The following is a 22,419-nucleotide window of genomic DNA, read 5'->3' as shown; positions in this document are numbered from 1 at the left end:
ATTTAATAAAATCTTCTCAGCCCTGATTCAGCGTCTAAAACAGATCGTATGCAGGTCCAAAGTAAACAGTGTGTGTGGTACGTATGTGTACGGATTATGATGAACGAGTAGCGTATGCCAAAATACCTGTGTTAGTCGGTTAGGAATTGGTTCGACACTGTTCGTGTAATACTGAGCCGTGTTGCGTTTGAGATGAGTTATTTGAGCGCTATTATCTCCTTGTTTACTGAATTTCAGTGTTCAAGTGGCAATTACGTTCGGTCTGATTTTTCCTACTGAGTCTTATTGGGAGATAAGGCATATAGACGGCGTTTGTGATTAAACACTGGATATTTTGTTTTAGCAGGAAATTGCTAAAAATACTTATATTTTCTGAGATAACTTTACTTTTAAAGAAAATATTTTTGAGTTCCTGTCTTGATTCCCACTTAAAACCTTTCGTTTCTTAGTGTACTTTAAACTTTCCAGTAAGAATCTTATAGTCTTTTATGTCAAATATTTTCAGGGTTCATACAATTTACCCATTTTTAGTCATTTAATGTTCTGAATTATCGTTATGTCACCGGCTCTCATATCCTACATATCTTGTTTTTTATTATTTACCTTCTATAGCATTTTTTTACTACACTCAGATACACAAAGTAAAATGGCGCGTACTTAAGCTTAATCACTCTACAATACACCTTCAATTAATAAATCTGTCACCGAAACCGCAGATATAACCAATGTAACTCGAACGCTAATCGAAGTCGATCTCATGGACGTTTGAATGAGAGATTCTCGTCAATTTAACGGGTATAGGTATCATTGAAGGAGTTGCTCAATTTGAGTTTCCAGTGGGTTACGATGTATGGTTTTGTATAACGAAGGATTTGAAGTGGAGGAGGTAATTGTTATTGTATTTGGGTATCTGAAATCATTGCTTGCGTGATTGGAAATGTGTGCTTTTCTGATTAGAACGTTTAATCTCCAATTTAGGTAGTCTTCTAAGGATTCTCTTTATGGGGCATCTTAGTCCCGGTTAGGAATAGGTCTACTACCAGTCAAATCAGTAACTCTTTATGAAATGTACAAAACATATTATAGTACAGAAAATAGACGATAGTGACGTCATTATGTTGTATCTTTGTTAACAGTGCTTGATATATTGTTTTATTTTATAATCAATTTTATAATAATTCTAAATTTGTTTAATATATTCTTTCAGGCCATAATAAATTTGTAATATGTAAAAAAAATACATTACATAAGCATTTTGGATGAACGTTTTACGAATACAAGTTTAATCATTTTCTAATGTACCTGGAAAAACTTACACGACTCTTATTAGAAAGACAGTTTGTTTTAACCACAGACTTTGTTTCATTCATAGTTGTAACTCTAATTAAAAGTTTTAATCATGTGTTTTGTATAACAATTACTAAGTATAAATGTTGGCAATACTAGTATGTAATTCTATAATATTGAACGCAGAATAAAACATTCTAATCACATCCTGTCAGCTCCGTATTGATAAATTGTGAATCTAATTACGAAGTATTTATTACGACTACAATATATATGATCTAGGATTTAAAACTGTGTTTTATAATACGTCTGTTCATTAAACCATTACTTATAAATTTTATATAATGTTTCAGTATTAATTGCATTTTTATAATGCTACTTATAAAGCTCTTAATAAATATAATGATTGTAAAAATTAACATAAAAAAACGGTGTTTCTTTATAAAATTGTATATGTGGATGTGTTGGCTACTTGTGCACTCTTAACTTATATACCGCTTATATTGCATGGTTAGTGGTCAACCTAGTGTCAAAGTTGATCAAGCCGCCCGAAAAGACTTTGACATGATTTAATGACTTTAGTTTGAACAGGGACCAACGTGAGACGTGCCTTCCGAAGCTCTTAGTCCAAATACCAAAAATACCAAAATGCGGTCACCCATCTGTGAAAAGACCGCGCCAAGTGTTGCTTAACCCACAGATCGTTTAACGCGCATCAGGTCGATTGACTACATGCGTGGACTTGTGTCGGATTGTGTGTAGTACTTATGCTATTACTTAACTTATGATATTATTATATTACAGATTGTGGTCATATTAGTTTTAGTTGTCAAGGTCGGAAGTAAAGTTAATGTCAAATAAACCATGTTTTAGGTGAATGATAACAGTAAAAACTTTCCTCTTTATTATATTAGTTAATTTATTAATGCCGTACAAATTTCGACGCACAAGTTTTGTTCTCGAAAACTTTCTTTTGTCAGGGAATTTTATGGCGAAGACAATGGTAGTCTAAAATACCGTAAATACCTTTGTATTATGTATTTTATTCTGTTTACTTATGGCCTCGGTTTATATTAAATTTACATATATACATAAACCTATCATCTCTTGCCATGGAGGTAGACAGAAGAATGCCAATATTGTCAATGTCAAGTTTTCTACCAACCTTTATGTCTGCATAAACTAATTTAATGTTGTGTACCAAGCATTAACGTCCGATCAATAGCTTTCACGTTCAAGAGTAAAAAACATACATACATCCATTAAACATTCGCATTTATAATATTAGTAAAATAGGTTAAGATATTCCTCGATATCGACAATCAACGGTATTTTTTTCGAGGAAGGACGCTTCTTCCACTGCACCTTTAAAATAATTTTTGATCCAACCCAGGTCTTGAAGTCGAGATCTTCAAACCCACTCACTGCTGAAGCATTTTTATATACATAAAGTAAGGCATTTGGAACAATAGAGAAATAATTGCTATCTTAAAACAGGAAATTAAATTTACGATACATTTATGTGTTTACGCTTTCTGCAGCATCGGAAAATTAATTACGAACGTCTTAAACGTACATTTAATTGTATTAATAAGCAATAAATTTAGTTTTTATGCTCAATTTATCAGATCTCCTATGCAATATGTATTACAAAAGTTATTAGTCTACGGGTACGGGAATTAATTTATCACCTTGATATATTGCTTCTTTGTACTTAAAGATATGGGATCCACATTTGTGCAAGCATAATTTTATGTAACAACTTGTGTGTAAAAACTTTTCATAATTTCTTCAAAGTCCCCAACCTGTAGTTGGCCAGCGTGGTGGACTCGAGACCTAACAGCTTCACTCCTCATTCCGGGAGGATATTGTTGCTCACCAGTTGGGACAGTGGGTTAAATTGATTTTTATTTATTATCGTATGATTAGTGCTCGTTTTATTAAGACTAGCTTAACCCTTTGACTGCCGCGGTCGGGCTATACCGAGAACGTGCTCACGACGCTATATTTTGTCGACATTTGCCAACGAAAGCGTCGTGAGCACTTTCTGATTTGTCGAGTTGTCAACCGTGGCGGTCAAAGGGTTAACAAACTTTGTCAACAAAAAACAAGTTAAGTTAGTTTCAATCATAAACTTTGTACTCTAACATAAGGTATGGCCTCTAGGCTTGTCGTAACCCTATAATCGCCTGTTACGGCTCCCCCGGGACCAGGCCGGGCAGTCTAGATAGATTGATTGATTTAGGGTTAACTACAAATTCAATTAACCCTCCCCTACTTACTGGGAGGTTATTTACTTCATTCTGTTGGATTAAGGTGCTGTTGTAATGAGAATTAATAGGTTTAATACTGTATTTTTTATTGATTATCTTCTGCAACTACTTCGTCTGTGTGAAAAGGTTACCAAGGATAGGTAATAAGTATCCTAACTATCTGTTTATTAAATTTCATTAAAATCCATCCGGTAGTTTTCGCATGATATAGTAACAATCGACTAAACTTTCGCATTTATTATGTTAGTACAATATTTTGTAATTATGGACCGTATTTTTAATTTAAGCTTTTCGCGGGTAGCTATTAATGTCATAACTACGGATTCTATATCGGATCATAAATATTAAATATTTTTCATCCATTAAACTGACGGACAAACGTCGTTTCTCTATAAGAAAATTAATGATAAACGTACCCACCCGTGTTTGTATTGTTTTTTTTAAATGTATGTGCTATTAAAAATAAAAACAAACTTTTGTTTTCGCTCATAATTGGTTTAACTTTTTGTTAAACATTCTAATTTTAGATTTGATTTCAACAGTATTAATGTATACCTGTAATTGACCGGCCAATTAAACCGCCATCATCGTTATTGACCTATTAATTACTAAAGGTCGGTGACTCACGGCGAAAGGACGTTTTAAAAGATCTTCTTTTGATATTTAGTAGGTACTCAATTACGTAATAACGACTGAATATATTTTGATGAAATTTTACAAACTGGTAGCTTATGCACAAATACACATACATAAATTCCCGTTTTTTCCCCATAGAGGTAGGCAGGGACCAAAGGTCCAGACGACCTGGTACGATCCTTACAATTTCTCTTGACTCATTTACATCTATACATTTCGTCATACATAACCACCGGTTACGAGTACTTACTATGCACCTGAGCTTTTTGCAAGACTTCACCGATATGATTATACAAGATAATTATATTTAGCTATTCAAATCATTCATACATAATATCACGCCTTTTCTCATAGGAGTAGACAGACACCAAACAACGCCACTTGATACCATCCTTACAAACTTCCCTTGCTTTATTCACATCCATACATTCTATTCACGCTATTCAAATCGTCGCAAGTAAAGACGCGGGCGAAAGTTAGCAAATTATAATATCATAATATTAGCTTTAAAAGCATCATCTAACATCAATTACATTAACACGACATTTTATATAAACATGAAGCCACATTTATAACGAATAACACAACATATGCACTTTATAAACGATAAAACACTAACTCGATCTAGATCATCCTCTTGCAAACTAATAGTTTCATATAACAGATGTTCTCCTTCCATCACGATGCTTTTAATATACGACATTAACAATGTTAAGATTTTATAGTTCTATATGATTTATGATCATATGATTCTTTAGATTTATGTATTTTTAGCCAGACGCACATGACAGATGTTTGAATCTCAAATCATGTAGTGTCATCTCGTAATTTAGACAAATCTTTTGTCCTTTTATTGTAAGAAAATATGCCAAGTGTGAGTCGGACTCGCGCGCGAAAGGTTCCGTACATAAAAAATACGAAAGAAAAACGTTTATTGTATGAGAACCACCCACATTTATTTTTGTGTTTGCTGTTATAGCGGCAACGAGAATACACAATTTTTGAAAATTTGAGCTTCCTAGCTATTACGATTTATGAGATACAGCCTAGTGACAGACGAACAGACGGACAAACAGCGTAGGCTTAGTAACGGGGTTCCGTTTTTACCCTATGGGTACGGAACCCTAAAAAAATAAAACATTTCTTTTGTTCTCTCTCTATGTTTACTCGCATTATCCCGGATTATGTGTCAAATCTACTTCCAACGTAGTGTTGATTTATGACGCCCATTTCATATCAACGATGTTTTTGTCCCGTTTCTTCTTCTGTAAATTATACTGGTTAAAAGGAGCTATTTATTTCACGCGTGTTCCTGATTGCCTAGCGTTGAATTTGTTCAACAGTAATCTATAATTTTGTGCTAATATTATAAAATTGTAGAGTTTGTTTGTTTCGACGCGCGTATCTCAAGAACTACTGGTGCGAATTGAAAAAATATTTTACTGTTGGATAGCCTATTTATTGAAAAGGCTATATATAAGCTATATAACATCACGCTACGAATAGGAAGAGAGTACTAGTATAATGATACAAAAACGGCAACAAGCGAAGTTACGCGGGTCAGCTAGTTAATGATACAATAATAAAAATATTATGACTCTACTCGAAAACTGGCGCCAAATCTCAACCGTTTCAAAAACAACAGTTTAAACTTTTAAACGTTCTAATTTCAAGTAATTTTATCGTTTGGCAATCTTTCGGTATTAAAAATAGAATTAGAATAACTTTTTTTTTAATAAAAAAAGTTGTTATAGGCCGGAACGTGTCGCTGCCTTGGCACATGACACAATGAGGTTTCACTACAAATTTTCTTATTGTTCACACACAATTAACATTCATTAGCGGATTGTAATTCGCCTGTCTTATCATAACTGGTACATAAACATGTTAATAAAAATATTTATCATATATTTAGTTGTGCCAGGTTTCCGTGTAAAGTCGTCTGTCTGTCATCGTTCATTATAAATTACTAGTTAAACCGTGCGGTTCTGCTTGCGTACAAAATTTAAATTTTATTTTGACATAAGGATCCATTAAAAAAAAAGTTGCCCATATGTCACCCCGAATCCAGGCCTTCATTTCCATGCTACATTTAAAATCAGTTAAACAGTTTAGTCTAAAAATATGTACCTAAGTATCAGACAAACGGATCTTTGACTATCTCCAAGCTAAGTTTTACCAAAATTGATTTAGTAGTTTAGCCGTAAAAGCGTCACAGACAGACAAACATTTGCTTATTTAACATGAGTATGACTAGAACTTTCATACATTTAGTAACATTCACTAATGACTAGTTCGTATCAGTTATTTCTGTCTAGATCGATGTCGTGCGGACGGCTCGTTTGAATAAATAACTGTACTTTATGATTAATGATCTAAATCGAATTATTTTTATGTAAAATTTATCGATTCACTACCTATTTTGTTAGATTATGGTAGTAGTAAAGTTATAATAGGCTAACAGTGTGTCTAGACTAGACTATTTATGAAGTTCATAAACAACAGATTTCAACCATATTAGTTAAGCCATTAACGGAGACGGCTTTTGGATTTTTGTCAGAACGAAAATTCATGTTAGGTTTGAAATTATAGTTTGCATAACATTTTCGATACTTGGTAGTTTATATTTTTTACTTGCTATTCTACCACTTTATGTGTGCGTGGTTTTCATATTTATTTAGATTATTTCTTTAATCGCGCTTTAAAGCCTGATTAATACCCGTATTTGGCGTAAACAATAAAAATTACGTACAAAACTGTTACATTTATCAATGAAACAAACAACCTGTCAAAATTTAGTAAGACAGTACTAATCCCATCAAAGCGATAAGGTCATCAGACATTAGTTTCATTACATCGCGTGACTTGGGGAGTCGAAAGAAATGAATTATTATCTTATTGGGAACCGAGGCGTATTGTAAATATACCACGTTTGTCGCGGGAAGTCCGCCATTACGGTTACAATGAACGCCTAACACGATATTTCGTCACGCTAAGCACAAACGGGATAGAATAGACTAGAGTTTTTGACAAAAATGTAGAATTGTTTGTATGAGAGAGTATTATGAGCTTTTGTCGTTCTGTCCTTAGGTTGTTGTTGGTTATTACTTTGTGCAAATTCCACCCTTAGTTTGGTCGCTATGTTGATCTTTACATAATAATATGTATCTCTTTCGAATGATGTTAGTATCAGTGATGAGGTGATTGCGACTAAATAAACCTTATGATGCCAGAACTACCTTTTTTAACGTGTGTAGGTGTATAGGTGGGCAAAGGCCTCTTCTTTTCCGAAATTATCATTCAAAGCAAATGTTTGTGTCATTTGATTTTTTTGGGTTGATTTTAGTGTTGTTATAAGTCTTAATTTTTATTTTCTATTCATAATAAATAACTCAAAATTTGAAAGTGCGGAATTTGCGTGGATAAAAATATTTTGATACTTTGAAGTACTTATCCCAAATTAAGCAGGCTTTCTAAGTGATCTTTAAAAATCGTTTTGATACTTTGAAACGTCTATTAAGCTTATATGTTTAAGTAATCGTTTGGTTTGAAATAAACGACGGACTTATATCGCGGTGTAACGACTCGGCTTAAAAGATGGCTGTCATTTAAAATCCGCGCACGGTAAACGTACACAATCGCTCTTAGCTATTTACCAAATGAACATCTTGAGATATATCGTTTTATCAACGTTACGTGTATAGCTGTCGTTAATTTTGAAACCACGAAGAAAACGTCAAGCAAACATCGGTTTATAATGCACTAGCTTGCCGCCCTCGGCTTCGCCCGCGCACAATTTTCCCTCTTCGGAGGAAATTTCCAGAAATTCTCTCTTAGTACTCCTCTACACTTCCTAAGGTATCTTCTTACCATATTCTAATTTTCTTCGTAGTAAGTAGTTTCGACTGTGAGCTGTCCATCAGTCGGTCATTTAGTTACGCATTAATAAAAGTTTTATTTATATTGATGATCATGTTAATTCGCCGATAATATTAATTGACTGTAGTGTAACCGGCGGCTGAACATGAGGCACTGGAGACTGGAGTTTGATCACGTGGTCGTTATAGCAATAGGCTCGTCCTCTATTTCACATATGCAATCCATGGGATCAAAATTTCCATGGGAATTCAATGTTCGGCCAGGCAACTTGTTTAGTAAGAATAAATTAGGTATAAGTTATTATTTGTCGTTTTTTATGTGTAATAAGCAATAAATGGTTTAAAAGGTTATAATATCTATTTACTTCATAGGATAACACACTCCCTCACAAACTTTTTATAGTAGAAAAGGAACAGCATTTTAATGATACAAGAAATATTGTACGAATTTTCGTAAAAACATCACCGGAGTACTCACGTTATTTCGTTCGAAAATTCCGTCACGAAACGTCGAATTTTCCCTGCCCGCATTCTCTTGCGTTTCCTTAACAATCATATTGATTATACAATTTACTTGACGACCAATTGAATTATTTAGTTGATTGATTAAACACTTGCTCTTTTGTGTTTTTGTTGGTTAAGTATAGAGAGTATACAAGTAAGTATTTAATTGTAATGTTTATGACGAATGAATTCTGACTTGACTGCCTCCGTGGCGCAGTGGTTTCGGTCGCCACGCCACTAGCATTGCGTCGCCACCCGGGACATTATTATTTGTGCGATCCATAAATAATTGTTTCGGACCTGGTTCTACTTTGTGTCCGTTGTTTGTATGTTGGTTATAGTCCCGCGGCAGAAAAGCAATTCTTAGTGCGGAAGTTGTCTGTTAAAAATAAAAGTAAAAATAGAATGTAATTCGTAGCAATTGAATAAGCTTTCAGTTATTTGTGTTTCTTCTCAGAAGCAACTAGCTTTTCCGAAAAGGTTAAAAAAATATGTGACGACGTGTAAGAAGTTTACGAATTAAAGGATATTTTGAATTTTAATTGTAATGCTTAAGACGAATGAGGATTCCGTGGCATAGTGGTTAAGGTGGCATTACAAGTGCGTCTAGAGTTACACGTGGGTTCGATTTCCACATGGAGCAATATTTGTGCGGTCCACAAATTGGTGTTCCGAATCTGGTTTTACTTTGTGTCCGTTGTTTGTATGTTTGTAAAAGTCAACGCGACACAAGAGCAATTCTTAGTGTGGGAGTTGTCTTATTTAAAAAAATATTTCCGATTCACACGTTACTTTGATAAATATATTTAAAATTATAACTCCTAAAAATAAAACCCAGAAATTTTCCCGATAGTGACCTTTTCAAATCGTTCAATTAATATTTTACGAGCAATCGCTCTATACAAAATTGTTGTCCAATTGTACCCGTCTAGAATGATGGATGAATGAAAACTATTATAAAATTGACATTTAGTTGTTTTTCTTTTCAGGTAATGCTTTTATTATGTAGCTGTTGACACGCGATGGTGCAGTTCAGAGTTCAATGCCGTTGTTTTGGTGTTAAATATACCTAAGAATTTTCACGATTTCAACACATTTGATGATCAAAACCTTCGTTTGTAAGTAGTAAATTAAATTGTGTAACAATCAAAATCATTTATTTATTTAGATCAAATATTGACACTTATGATATACCACTAGCTCCGAAAGTGGGCTTATGAAAAGAGCTAACTAGAAACTCCCAGCTATTGCTGTCTTGTTTGTATATTGCAACCGTTGACGCGGTCATTCTATAGATGGGTAACCTCATAGTGGTATTCCAGCTGAGCGTGTCCGTGCTACGGAGGACATATAAAAAGTCCTGATTGTTGTTTATTAAGATATTCATTGTCGAGCCATGTCTGCGGCTTGATCAACTTTAACCACTAGGTTGACCACTAACCATAAGATAAAATAAAAAAGAAAGTAGATTTATTTTATCTTAAAGGGCCTGAAAAAGTCACATGCCTACACCCTTGTGATGGTTAAGTGACGTAATTCCACAAATGTTTTTAGGTCTCGTCACTTAGGCCTTTCGTTATGCCCTAACGACTAACTTTAGTATTAGGCTATATGTGACTCAAGTGAAATATTGCGAGGTAATGGTTATTATATTAAGTTTGATAGCTTAATAGCGTTTAATACATACATACATAGGGAGAGACCAAATATGGGGTTTCATTATACAGTTACTATAGTTTTATGATACTTTTGTGAATAGTGCCCATTTGTTTTTTTCATCAGTCATGAATTATTAGTCGGTCAGCGATGGACAAAAATCATTTGAATATAAGTTTTCACTGCTTATAGCAACCAAAAATGAGAGGAAAGGCAAGGATCAACCGAGATTTACTTATAGAACAAGACTCGTACCAATTTGTTTTTTATTTTAGTCTTACCCTCTTATTCATAAAAATATATGAAGTTATGAAAAGCTTATAAAGTGTTTTGTTTCTTTCACTCTTTAACGAAATGCAAAAGAGAAAACATTATAGTAGCTTTTTACTAATATAGGTTTATAGTGTGTTTATGAATAAGAGGGTTAATCTATTAGTTTTGTCCACAAAATTGTCCAAATTATTGATCCTATCAGATATTAAAATATAGTATTTAAACCAAAACAAAAACTTCAAGTACACTATTCAAATAATCCACCCCCACGATTTCAGACCGATTAATACAAACGATTGTCGTTCATTGACCTTTGCTGAACAAATACATTGAAAGTTCGGACCAAGTTTAATTACAATTCACGATTCCTACAAGTTATAATTACTTGTTGAGTACTATGTTTAAAAGATTATTAATTTAATCTATTAGTTTTATCTAAAGTAGGTAGTCATTACTGAAGTGTAGTGTATAAGGAGAATACTTCTATCAGACACTTATATTTCTATCCTACAATTGTAGATTAACCTAACAATCGCCAATGAACATATCCAAATAAAAAAAAAGATGATCTAACCTTTGATTTTCTGTATACAAGGTTTAGCTACTTAACGTTACAACTCATACAAAAAAACGCTATTGAATAGATAAACTACCGCTAAATGTACTCAGAAACCGGGAGTTAGTCCTCAAACTTAAACTGACACTAACCTAATACGGAAGGTATTCATTCGGTTACCAGTCTCATTAAAAAAAATGAGATGACTTATTCCTACATTTCATAAAAAAACCTATTTTAAGGTTCTTCATTAGGTTACTTTAGTTCCATACAAAAACGTTTTAGTTGTTTTTTTCCGTTCAACAAATTTTCTCTTTCATGTAATTTCGCAAGACGAAGTACCAGCAGCACTTATCACATAAACTGTACTAACCCACAACGGAAGGGACGGACATGTGGTCATTCGGTCACCCATCCCGTTCCCATTTGCTGTCTCCCTCGCTAATAGAGCTCGCTCACGCGATATCGACCTATAAAGGGCTGTGACACCATGTCATTATGTTCTGTTTTGTTTTGATGACAATTGTGACTTTATTGACTGCTCGTGGATAGATTAATAGGAAGGACACTTAGGAGAATAAAATGCTCGTGGCTAAAGTAACAACAGCCGCGCGAGGTTAAGTAACTCTTGCTGAGGTTGGTCAGTGGATGGGTGACCATATTGCATGTGCCGAGTTTCCGTATTTTTGGGAGTAACTTTAAATTGTGGCCGGCTTTCAATTTCGAAGATCTTTGGCAGTCGTTACCTGTAAAAGTCTTGAAAGTATGATGACTAGTCTTACAGAGGGGTACCAAGATTCGACCAATAGCACAGAAGAAACGTTAAATTGTGGGTGCCGGCTGTCATATACAAAGATCTTTGGCAGTCGTTAACTGTAGTTAGAAGCTTTGATAACTAGATTAACTATTGATACTGAGGACACCAAACTTCGGCCTATAGCACCTTCATTCAATAGGTCACTCTTCCTTGGTGGTACGTTTTGCAAAAACGGTAATAAAAAATCCCATTTTGAGAAAACGGTAAAAAGATTATTGTCGATAAGAGGGTGTTTCTACCTACTCCTTCATTAAAGCGAGGCGTGACATTAACAATCATGTTTATAGCGTATTTAAGTGGATTAAAACCCGTAGCATTGACCTCTATAAAGATAAACAAATGTCAAACGACCCGACATATTGACAGAATCATATTTGGGCCTTTTATCGGCGTGTTGAAACTAGGGACTGATCGGTGGTACTGATAAGAGATGAGGTTTTGACCCAAAGGAATTGTGTGAGTGTCAAAAGATACCGAAAAATGTGTTTGGTCATAATATAGTACAGAATTCTTGAGCTTTTTTAGGTTTTAGGTTGTGCCACAAATAACAGTATAGACGTTTAACTCACGGGAACTAAGCGTAAAATTACTGAAGATTGCAGTTTTTTTTCTTTCCATGCTAGTGTATATACGACGATATTTAAAAATACTTTTACAAATATACAGATAATGGACTCTTAGTACGTATTTTAAGCATTTTTAAGCATCCACAATGGTGGCTTCTTCATCTAAAAACATAGCAAAAACAACCTCTACATCAATAACATACAACCATTCAGAATCAAATTAAATGTCCATAAAATGTTCTACAAGACTCAAAGCTTCCCACACGGAACGAATATAGATTTGGTACACACACTACACATTGCAAATAATAATTATACTGCAACTTTAGATGTCACTGCGCAACTATTAATATTTCGTAGAGAATTGAGAGGCGTATAGTTTGCCGTGTAGGGTTGGCTGTTTTGCTGCTTGAAAGAGCAAGTGGTAATGAGATTTTTGAAAATAAATATAATAAAAGTAAGTAATCATCGTGGTAAGCTGTAAAAATAAACTATCCAGCTTGTCATAGCATTGTAATCTTGTTGTAGGTGATACATTAATTTTATTCGAAACTTACCAGAAGATTTTTTTTGAATGAAACAAAAAAAAAGGGTTTGTCTGTTTTCTGGGTATCTATTCGATATTTTATATTGCTGGATACACTACCCACCATCTTGTATATCACCTAAATCTCTAATCAATTGTTTGCCAATACCCATGACCTACTCCCAGACAGCCCTGCGAACAGGACGTGACGACTAATTAGCGACAAATGCTAGAGGTAGCACGCTTTATGTTTCTAAAAGGGAAATTGGTTTCGCCAAATTATATCCAGTACGGGTGTCGTATGCCTCTTAAATTATTATGAACAGTTATAATAACGTTAGCGGGAATTTGAAATGCAAGTATTTCCAGTTAAACTGACGCTGTAACTCATTCTGGAAGCGTATAATGTCGTGAAGAATTAGACTCTGCGTTTGACGAAGACGTATGTATCCGTTTACTGATTGACGATGTGTATGAATATGTATTTCATATTTATGACTTTTTGTGTTACTTGTTTTATATTCTAGTTTTAACCTGCTTATTTATTTTTCACTAAGTACTAGGTCGGGGAAAAGTCTTTTCGCTTTATAGTATGTATGAGCTTGTAATAATAAAATCTTTTCTCTACACAAAAAAGCTCGACATTTGGGTACCTCAAGAGCTCACTGAAAGAAACCTAATGAACCGGGTACTAATTTGTGATTCTTGTGAATCTTATGGCATTTAGCTGGGAAGAAACTAAAGTATGTGTGTTGAAATGATGGACACCTTTGGTTGATCGCTAAAATTGAAGTTCTTTAACGGGATGAACGGTCCTCAAGTGACAAGTGCGGTAACTCGTGGTAAATCCAAAGGTTTTGAAGGAAGCGAAATGACAATTTTAAGTTAGTATTAAAAAACTGTCGTAATGTTAAGTGTTTCTGAGAGTCTGCGTATCAGAACCTTGTAAAATCAGTAAAGGTTTGAATGCTGATGACAATCTAAAATTAATGTCTCAATAACACATGAAAAGATATTTCTTGTTAACAAAGTGCCATGCGGTACAATGTGCAGCAGTATACAATGCAACAATTATTTAAGTGGTCCGCGTTGTGGCTGTCCATTTGTTTGTTTGTATTGTACGCCAATATGCCGCTTTGTTGCTTTGTGTCTAAGTCATTGTTGAGGAGTTACAAGTACCAAGATTGATTTTACTTGCCACAAATGACTAACTGGTTTATTGCCTGTTTAGTGAAGGCTCACTAACGGTCAGTTTTTTCGTACATATCTTAAGGAACAGCTAAAGCCATTAACTTCTATTACATTATAAGTAAATAATAAAATAAATAAATAAAAATAAATAAAGTTTTTTATTTATTTATTTTATTATTTACATTTCTTTAAATTCCTGGAAGAAACCTTTTTACGTTAACTCTTTACTTTGGCTGTTACTTTTGATGAAGAAAATGGCCGTAAATTTGTGAAAGTAATGTCATTGCTCCCATATTGCTGAATAATATGCTGTATTTCTGTGCATTCAGCTGCATCCAATGATTCATAACAAGTATTAAAATAATAAACGATTATCATTATCTTTATTTATTCCCAACATTAAACTGGACAAAATGTATCAGCAATTTGACGCATATCCAAGATAATAATTTTAACTTGACGCAAATAACAGTACCATAAAAAAATGAGTAAATAAACAATTGTGACTCGAATAATCTCATGCCTCGAATCTGCATCCGTGGGAAGATGAAAGGGACATGCTGTTTTTAGTAATACACGCGTTAGTCAGATCCGACGGCCAATTCGTTCGTGTATTAAATCGAATTCGTGAGTTCGTGTATTAAAATTTCTGGGGTAGCTTTTGATCGGGAGTAGTTGATGGGTAATGAATGCCAGAATGAATGGTTGGATCTTGAAGATTTTGGAAGAGATTGCTTTCTTTGATGTTGACGTGGTTTCATGGATTGTTTGAATTTAAGGGACAGTTTTAGTAATTGTTTGTGTCTTTGACTGTTGTTCCGTTTTACGATATGAATGTTTTGAGTTGAAGGTCCTTCTCATATTAAGTTTTATGTAGGTCGAATGTTAGGGCTCATAATTTTACAATTTGCGGCTCGCTCTCCTGTTTATAAACTGTTTAGTAGATTATTTGACAGTACAGTGGGAATTCTTGAATTAATTTATTCACCTGCTCTTGAAATTCCTAGCCCCGTCTGTTTGTACTTCTATATTTTACGTGTAAACAACTAAATTAAGGAAAACGATTCCCTGACTATAATTTCTCAGCACAAAGTCTATTTTGAAAGCTTGGACAGGGAGAGTCGCAAGTAAGGGCTAGTATAAAAATACAGTATACAATTTGTTTTCTGGCGTATCTTCAAATAAAAATATTTGAATCCAAATAAAATTAAAATTTGTATGACACAATTTCGGGAGTTTACTCTATCGAATAAGAAAATAATTAAAAAACTCACAAGTGATAGTGTAATCAGTGAACACACATACCAAAAAAATCATTCGAACAAAGCATCTCCTCTTTTTTTGAAGTCGGTAAATTAAATTTTCCAGACTTTGACAGTACCACACATAAGCATCGAAGGTGAACATTAACCATGCAAGTGTTCAGATATGCAACAGTAACTAAGAGCATACGAGAATAGATTGTACCATATAGGTGCTTATATTGTAAATGTTCCTTTGTGTTACTTGAAAGTTATGCGTTTAGGTAGGTAGTATGAATATAGGATAATGGGTTAGATTTTGGCTTGATTCCTAGATTGCGACATAGGTTGTAAAAAAGGCGGTCTTGTGTCTAATTTTAACAATTTTTTATGACATCACGCATATTGCACTTTAAAGGGAAAACATAGGTCTATAATACACAGTCAGTTTATATTAAACTCCTTTGTAATAGGATCTATTGACATATACAGTATTATAATAATAGACTCCATAAATTACGTCAAAACTTTCGTACTACATGTCAAATCATATCTAAACCGAGACACGCTATCACGGAAGTATTAAACAAAAGATTTCCGCGTTCACGACAACGGTGTTATAAATCTTAATTTAACGATCACTATATCAACATAACTGGACTTTAATTATGTAATAAGTTATTGATATTCAACTTTCGTATTTTTAAGCAAATATTGTGAGGTATGGATTTGAAACCGGTTTGAGGATGTTCAATTCGGTCACGCTTGTTTCATTGAACTGCGTAGAAGTTTGTTTATGGTGAACTAGTTTTTGCCTGCGATTTTGTCCGCGTTTGTGACAATGGAAATAATTAGCGCACAAACTTTCATCTCCTATTTTATCCCCTTGGGGGAAGAATTTATCAAAATACTTACTTAGCGCATGTCTACGTCATTACATCTACCTGCCAAATTTTAGCCCGATCCGTCCAGTGGTTTGGGCTGTGCGTTGATAAATCACTAAGTCAGTCAGTCAACTTTGAGTTTTATATATTTAGATAATAACTGTGTGTATATAAATATTATTATAAACTCTCTATTCCCATTGAATTCGGTGAGAATAGTAGAACGAAACGAAAGCTCAGTCGAAGGTCATCCCTTACTTTTTAACTCTAGGTAGTTACAGATTTTTTGACAAAAAAAAAATACTCACAAGAAATTTGAAAAAAAAAAGAAAGATTCTACTCCCACACAATAGTCGCTTTGACAACCACTAGATCTTCGAGGAGAATCGAACCAAAGACTTCTTTGACACCTCTCTATCGACGTTTCAAAGAGGCAGTTCAAAAGATTGATAGCACCCTTAAATAAATAACTTCATTATTTATTTTGAAGGTGCGTCAGCTGGTCCCCACCCCCGATCATCCCTAGGGGGTGGGTAACGACAGCTCCATTAACGCGTGACACAATTATTGTAGGCTTCTACCGAAACACTTTTACGGATTGTTAGTTTTGCTACAAGAAATAGGTTTTTTGCTATCTGTGGGTAGTTTTTTTTTTATAGCAGAAGAAACATTTGTTTTTTTCAGAATATATAGTTTTAGTTAGGTTTCGGCCAATTTGGCTTAAAAATTGGTTTCTTTATGTGAGATAATAAGGGTGAACAAATATTTTTTATCCGTCTGGTGTATTATTGAAAAATATTTTGTGTGTCTGATAGCTTTTATGTAGGTGATATTTTATTTACGCACTAGCTGACCCGCGCAACTTCGCTTGCGTCACATAAGAGAGAATGGGTAAAATTTTTCCCCGTTTTTGTAACATTTCTTACTGTTACTCTGCTCCTCCTGGTCTTAGCGTGATGATATATAGCCTATAACCTTCGTCGATAAATAGGCAATCTAACACTGAAAGAATTTTTCAAATCGGACCAGTAGTTTCTGAGATTAGCGCGTTCAAACAAACAAACAAACAAACAAACAAACAAACAAACAAACTCTTCAGCTTTATAATATTAGTAAGTATAGATTGTCAATTTTCCTTTAGTAGCTGAAAATGTTTGGATGTTTTAATGATTGGTTCTCAATAAAGTTGAAATCGTTAAACGCATTTTGATTAAATTGAGTACTTTTATTAAAGATTTTTAAAACTTGTATATTTTTTACCCTGAAAAATCTTTTCACACATACCTAGTGGAGGGTCTTTAGTGATATATCTTCTTATTCTTCTGGTGTGGTATGGTTGTGGTCAACTTTTTACGTGCCCTCCGAAGCACGGAGACGCCCAGTTCAAATACCACTATGCGGTCACCCATCTATGGTATGACCGCGCCAAGATTTGCTTAACCCACAGATTGTTTACCGACCGGTGAGCGCAACCGGCTATGGGCGCTGAAATATAACTTCTATTCGTCATAGAAATATCATTCTCAAAGCTTACTCATCTTAGATAGTTTAAAAGTTATTTAAATCTTAAACATTTTCTCCGTGAGTGAAAATAGCGTGAAAGGTGTTTGTGAATAGGAACGGAAATCATTTGTCTTAGAATATGATGTCTCTATAACATCTGTCTTGGTTTTGAACAGAAAATATATACGTAAATCTATTTACAGGTGATTTTTAGTTAGTTAAATAGAAGAACGGAATTTTAATATTGCGAATGAGTTAGAATACGTGCATACTAGATTTACTTAAATTATTGGTAGCGATTTTTGCATCGGTATTGATATAATTAGGAAACAAAAACTCAAGATTTAAATCCGACACTTAAGAATCTAATTCATGATAACAATTGTATTTATTGTCTTTTTAACTAAAGAAGTTCAAATTCTCGATTTCTCTGAAATATTTTAAGTTTCTTTTGGTTCAGAGACACAATTAACCTATTTAACTAAATAATTCAAAATGTTCACCTGAAAATAAATCTACCAAGTTTCTCTTAAAATAAAAGTTACTAATAAACTAAACGTGTAGACGTGAATTACAAGCATTGCATCAGTTTCCTAGAAGGTGTAGGATGTGTAGGTCTGACATGCATATTATGATGTAAGGCCATGAGAAAGTGGGATTATTGCCTGGGAAAATACGGTAAATTGCTGCTGATGTATCCGTTTATAATGTAATACTCTTGGTAATTTAATCTTCAATGAATAAGACAGGATTTCCGATCGAAAAGTCGTGGGTTCAATTCCCACCTAACGCACTAACGTGAACCGACGTGTAACTTAAGCATAAGACAAGTAAATTTTGTAATAAACAGTATCTTAACCCGTAGATTTTTGAAAAACAATTGTATTATTAGTCATTCGCCTTTTTCACCGTTTTAAATAAGCAAGAAAGGTTTATTTGTTTGCGTATAGTGATATATCTTTATAACTATAAATCTCATTCGATAAATTCCAATAGATAATTGGTCCTTGTCCTTCTGAAGATCATGGAAAACCGGATCGTGCAGATAAAAATGGTGATTTTTAACCCAATTCATACCTTATTTTCTTGCAATATTAATGATATAGGAAAGAAATGACAAAAATGATTCTACAAAAACATGTTACTAAGTTAAAAGAATGAAAAGGAGGTTACTTATCAGTCCGTTATCAGATAACAACAATATAAATAAACAATCAAAAACTCAATGTAATATTTATCACCGATTGTCGATAATATTTACGTGTGTATATACATATATTTATAATCAGTATATTAGTCACGTTAATTTGTATGGAGCTCTTATCAATCGGCTACCGTTTTCTGATAAGAGTGTTACATGAAACTTATTAAAGTGCCGCTGTTTTTGATAATTATCTTGGCGCCTGACTATGATAGATTTTTATCAGTTTTTGATGATCGTCTGTTAACTAAGGCGAGACTTATATGGCGTGATGATAATTGTTTTTAATTTGATAGTTTAAATACTTAAACCAATTTAAAAAATAAAACGATGTGACACGATCAGTTTATTGTGGACCGGTAAAACCAAGATTTTTTTTCCAACATTTGTTGTTAACAGTTTAGTTAAAACTTATCTAAATCCATTCATATGTGTTTAGAAGTATTTAACTATTATTATCAGTTGTGCAGTTACAGTAGTACAAGGATCTGTCTGCTTAGTTTAGAATCAGCAGTCTTGTCAAAATATATTTATAGATACATACAATTTTCAATGAGACTAAACTTTCGGCCTGTGACCATGTTCGATGCAATTCGATTGAAAAGTAGGGCAAATAAATAACGTATCCTTACCTTTAATTTTCAATCGCGTTTAAAATCCGTTGCATCATAATACTTAAAATCATTAACTACGATTTGACTACACAATTCAGCAATACAGTACTAGAAACTACATAAGTATGTATTAGATATTCAGCTATGTAGATGTTCCACAATGTTAAGATTCCCAGCGCAACAATGCAACAGCTGTATCGAGTGCTGTGTAAATACTATACTATAGACGCTTGATAAATTGACGACTTCAAATTCGGTTTGTTTTGAGAGATCGATTGGTAAAGTTTTGTATCTGAAGATGATTTGTAAAGTGACTTTTTGGTTTGTATGTTGTATTTTGTTTTTTATAATGTTAAGTTCTTTTCTGTGGTTTTCGAATGAATTTTCAATTTTGATAGGAACATTGTTTGTGTCTTCGTAACTGGAGATTTTTGTTATATTGCTTACCAATTTTGGTCTGTGATTTTCTCTGTTGATGTCTCAAGTGTGTTAGATTTCATAAAATCTGTTTGGACATTTTGTGTGACTGATTAATAAACTGTGTGTCGTCCCAAATACATAGATACACAGGTCCGCTCCCAATATACAATAACTGACATTGGTGATTCGACTTTCCTACATACCTACCCTAGTAACTAACCAGTTTATTTTTGGACTTACCTATACCTACAAAACCAAAATAGCCTTTCTTACTTAACAAAGTACACAAGAGAAACTACTTACTGACATATATTTATAAACCTAAATAATTCTTTTGAAGCATACCTTCAAAATATTCAAACAAACGTAGTAAGTTTAGCGAGGGCGTCACAACGGTAATAAATCACGCGACGACGGGAGACTGACTGATGTCTAAAATGTATACGTAGCTCGTAGGTTAGTTAAATATATATGTGCTTTTGTAGTAAAAATACCTGGGTTTATGAAGGTACTTATAAGTAGTACATGAGTACCTTGCTTAAATAATATGCAAAACACACTTGGAAAATTATGATTGAAAAGTTTTCGCTGTGTTAGAAATGAAGAAGAAAACAAAGACGATGTCCAGGACAGAGCGAAGTTAAGGAGAAAGATCAGGAAGGCTAACCCCACTACCATATGGGATTCATAACATGGAAGAGAGAGAGAGTATGTGTCAGAAGTGATCACCATAAAATGTATTTTTGTCGTGTTGTAATTTTAGGATGATACTATTGAAAGAATATTATCATTCTACTTACCGATATTTTTTCCATAGTTAACTTTACATAGAAATAATTATGTTTAGATCACAAATAGTTTTGTGGGGTAAAGTGACCTGTCAACCACCCTTTTTTTCTATTTTTGTTACTTTTCATTGCCTTTATATGAAACTTGAATGTGACTCAAAGTCTAACCTTATTCAGTTTATAAAACTTCTATAAAATGTTTTCCATTCATTTCGTCAAGACAGATATTTTAAATAAACAGGCGTGACGGCATTGTCTTCAAAATTAGACTAAAAAACCTATTGCAAAACAAAATTAGGAATTCCATATTCTTATAATAATACAATTTATAGTAAAATATATACTAATTTGAATAAAATCTGGTGCAATCTGCCATCCAATATATTTTAATGTCGCCATTATCACGGTTGTATCGGAATCAATCACGAAAATCTTTTATATTGCCATATTACCATAAATAATCTAGATCACTCTAGTTTGGTATCTAGGTCATTGGAACTGGACTAGTGTGTGTCTGTATTATGTATGTGCTAGCTCTTGCATGCGACTCTGTTCGCATGGATCATAGTTATTTCATACACATATGAAATCACGCCTTTCCGGTACTATGCTTATAAACTTTTATTGCTTCATTTACATCCATACATGTTGTCAAACAAGAACGCTGGTTTAGGGTACGTACTTACGTGCGTGACTATTGACGTATTACAAAACATTACCGAAATGATCAGTATAATTATGTCTTTCTGGTTATTTATTTATTTATGGAAGTCCTGCAGCTTACATAGCTTATTACTCGCAAAACCCCGAGCTGAAATTTCCGAAATAATAACTTTTTTTATGTCCTTCTCGAGTTTCAAACCATGTAGAGAATTTCAACCAAATCGGTTCAGTGGTCTAGGCATAAGGGAAGGTTCATATCTGACGGAAGATCCGTCGGGCGTAACTTAATTTGTATGGGCTTTGCACCGACGCATTATCGGTTGAATGTGAACGGTCGAGTGTTTTTCTATACATTTGTCTGTTCTGGAGTTGCGCGACCGATAATACGCGACGTATGTTTCGTCAAATATGAACCTTCCCTGAAAGACAGACAGACAGACAGTCACTTTCGCATTTTATTATTAGTGAAATTTTATATATGTATGTGTTTGTATATAATGTATAGGAATCCGGTTCTACGGTGGTCTTGTCACCTGACCGATGTGTTAGAAAATAAAAACTTTACAATCGAGATCCTTTGTTCTTTTTAAGGTCAAATAAAATGTTTTGTTTTTGTTGTGAATGTCACCCGATATTTTATGCTTTGTTTAAGTATCTAATAATACCTTTATGATAATGAAATTGGCCTCTAGAATTCGTTAATAGACTTGTTATTTTAGAAAAGTTAAGTAATAAAAATGTCAAAAATTGTAGAGTAAATTAATATTGTACTATTTTGTTTTACTACTTGAAGTTATACAAAGTCCCCAACCCGCAATTGACCAGCGTGGTGGACTTAAGGCCTAACCCCTCCCTCATTACAGGAGGAGCCCTTGCCCAGCAGTGGGACATTAATTGGTTAAATTTATTTTTGTTTTACATGTCAGTAACACAGGCAATTTC

At 33.8% G+C, this 22,419-nt stretch overlaps 1 protein-coding gene and 1 long non-coding RNA gene across 6 annotated transcripts in view; both read left to right on the top strand.

The window, feature by feature from the left end:
- The window catches only part of sm (heterogeneous nuclear ribonucleoprotein L), a 469,971-nt gene that overhangs the window by 16,111 nt on the left and 431,441 nt on the right, over positions 1–22,419 (top strand). The gene's annotated exons all lie outside the window — the stretch shown is intronic.
- The window catches only part of LOC142984309 (uncharacterized), a 50,420-nt gene that overhangs the window by 4,736 nt on the left and 23,265 nt on the right, over positions 1–22,419 (top strand). Inside the window, exon 2 of the long non-coding RNA XR_012960145.1 lies at positions 9,568–9,696. This is a non-coding gene — a long non-coding RNA (uncharacterized LOC142984309). The remainder of the gene's footprint in view (positions 1–9,567; positions 9,697–22,419) is intronic.

This window comes from Anticarsia gemmatalis, chromosome 26 (genome assembly GCF_050436995.1).
Source record: "Anticarsia gemmatalis isolate Benzon Research Colony breed Stoneville strain chromosome 26, ilAntGemm2 primary, whole genome shotgun sequence".
NCBI classification, from domain to species: Eukaryota; Metazoa; Arthropoda; class Insecta; order Lepidoptera; family Erebidae; genus Anticarsia; species Anticarsia gemmatalis.
Note: the sequence above shows the minus strand (reverse complement) of the source record. Positions and strands in the feature narration are given on the sequence as shown.